This window comes from Anticarsia gemmatalis, chromosome 30 (assembly GCF_050436995.1).
Source record: "Anticarsia gemmatalis isolate Benzon Research Colony breed Stoneville strain chromosome 30, ilAntGemm2 primary, whole genome shotgun sequence".
Taxonomy (NCBI): domain Eukaryota; kingdom Metazoa; phylum Arthropoda; class Insecta; order Lepidoptera; family Erebidae; genus Anticarsia; species Anticarsia gemmatalis.
In genome coordinates, this window is record NC_134774.1 from 95,001 (window position 1) to 97,500 (window position 2,500).

At 47.8% G+C, this 2,500-nt stretch overlaps 1 non-coding gene across 1 annotated transcript in view; it reads right to left on the minus strand.

Moving 5' to 3' along the window:
• The window catches only part of LOC142985726 (small subunit ribosomal RNA), a 1,903-nt gene extending 655 nt beyond the window's left edge, over nucleotides 1-1,248 (minus strand). Inside the window, exon 1 of the ribosomal RNA XR_012960272.1 lies at nucleotides 1-1,248. This exon is cut by the window's left edge and continues 655 nt beyond it. This is a non-coding gene — a ribosomal RNA (small subunit ribosomal RNA).
• Between the last annotated feature and the right edge of the window lie 1,252 nt (nucleotides 1,249-2,500).

Here is a 2,500-nt window from a genome sequence, read left to right on the forward strand (position 1 = left end):
CAGGCTCCACTCCTGGTGGTGCCCTTCCGTCAATTCCTTTAAGTTTCAGCTTTGCAACCATACTCCCCCCGGAGTCCAAAATCTTTGGTTTCCCGGAAGGCTGCCCGCCGAGCCATTGTAGTAACGTCGGCGGATCGCTAGATGACATATTTACGGTTAGAACTAGGGCGGTATCTAATCGCCTTCGAACCTCTAACTTTCGTTCTTGATTGATGAAAACACCTTTGGCAAATGCTTTCGCTGATGTTCGTCTTGCGACGATCCAAGAATTTCACCTCTAACGTCGCAATACGAATGCCCCCAGTTATCCCTATTAATCATTACCTCGGAGTTCTGAAAACCAACAAAATAGAACCGAGATCATATTCTATTATTCCATGCACGAAATATTCAAGCAGCATTTTGAGCCCGCTTTGAGCACTCTAATTTGTTCAAAGTAAAATTGTCGGCCCACCTCGACACTCACCGAAGAGCACCGCGATAGGATTTTGATATTGAACCGGCGTATTACCGCCGGCTCACCGACGATATGCTCCGCAGACGTGTCAGTATCACCGCGGATGCGGTGCACCGACAGCGCGGCGCACAAATGCAACTACGAGCTTTTTAACCGCAACAATTTTAGTATACGCTATTGGAGCTGGAATTACCGCGGCTGCTGGCACCAGACTTGCCCTCCAATTGTTCCTCGTTAAAATATTTAAAGTGTACTCATTCCGATTACGAGGCCTCGTAAGAGTCCCGTATCGTTATTTTTCGTCACTACCTCCCCGTGCCGGGAGTGGGTAATTTGCGCGCCTGCTGCCTTCCTTGGATGTGGTAGCCGTTTCTCAGGCTCCCTCTCCGGAATCGAACCCTGATTCCCCGTTACCCGTGACAACCATGGTAGTCGCAGAAACTACCATCGAAAGTTGATAAGGCAGACATTTGAAAGATGCGTCGCCGGTACTGGACCATGCGATCGGCAAAAGTTATCCAGATTCATCAAAATTAACGACTTCAGACGCGGGGCCCTCCGTCGATTGGTTTTGATCTAATAAAAGCACTCATCCCATCACTGGTCAGAGTTCTGATTGCATGTATTAGCTCTAGAATTACCACAGTTATCCAAGTAACTGAGTAAGATCTAAGGAACCAAAACTGATATATTGAGCCATTCGCGGTATCGCCTTAATACGGCTTGCACTGAGACATGCATGGCTTAATCTTTGAGACAAGCATATAACTACTGGCAGGATCAACCAGGGAGCTATCGAATAGAACACGCGCTCGTAGCGCGCACTCCGTCGATCCCGCGCGTCGACGATCCTAGATCACGCCGACGCGTTACGGGCGAGCTCTGTAAAACGTACACACAACACGCACATGTAAATAAATATTTATATGTAGTGTTGTGCGCACATAGAGAGTTTGGGGTCGCCGACGGGCGAACGTTTGAAACGGTTGTATCTCAAACACGTCAAACGTCCGCTGCCCGCCTGCATTTTCAGGACACACTGACGTGGCCCCAATTGGGAACGTTCGTACCGAGACGCGTTCACATTTTATTTAAAAAAACGTTTAACACAATACGGATGTGAAACAATCACGATTCCGCCCGGTGTCTATAGAGTAATGCCTCGCTAGATAGAGGTGTAAGTATAATTTTTCTCGGGACCGCTTCGATTCTATACGGACTCGTGCATACACAACGGTCCGTCGGCCCACACAGTTAAAGAGATTCATCTATCTCTCTCGTTTTATCCGAGAGAATACGAGAGACGACGAACGACGACGACGACGACGACGACGATAGTCGAGTCGTCCTGTCTGTCTGTAACGACGCGACTTTATTACATATATACATAGGTAGCAAAGTCTAGCGTCGTCTCTTTCTCGTACTCTCTATTATCGAACAAACGAGAGTGATGATAAATATTTATGATAGAGCGGACAACGAATAAGAACGCGTTGTCGCCCTAGCCTGCACAGCGGCGGCGCACGAACGAACGAACGAACGAACGAACGAACGAACGAACGAACGAATGCACACTCACGGACGGTACACGAACGAGAGTCGAGAGAGTGTTTTCTTATAGCGAAGATTTTATTCGTCGCGTCGAAAACACTCCGCCGCGGTCAAGCACATACATCACTCTCTACTCGTGATAATCGTACAACTACTTCGTGTGTGCACATATGTTGCTGTGTAGAGTAGAAACACACATGACAACACTAGCACACAGTCCAATTCGTAGACGATTATAACACATAACACATATATATGCACACCGTTTTTTTTTTGTTTTCTTTCGGGGTGCATATATATGTGTTTTTCGTGATGATGCGCGCCCGCCGCCCGTCAACAACACAGAGTCGAGTCGCCGAAGTGAGACAACAAACGACGGAGACTGACTCTATGTTGTGAAACAGCTCTATCTCGCGCTCGCACTCGCCGCCGATCGTCGTTTGTCGTGAAACAAATGACGATCGCACCGCTGTACACATATGTCAAATCGTA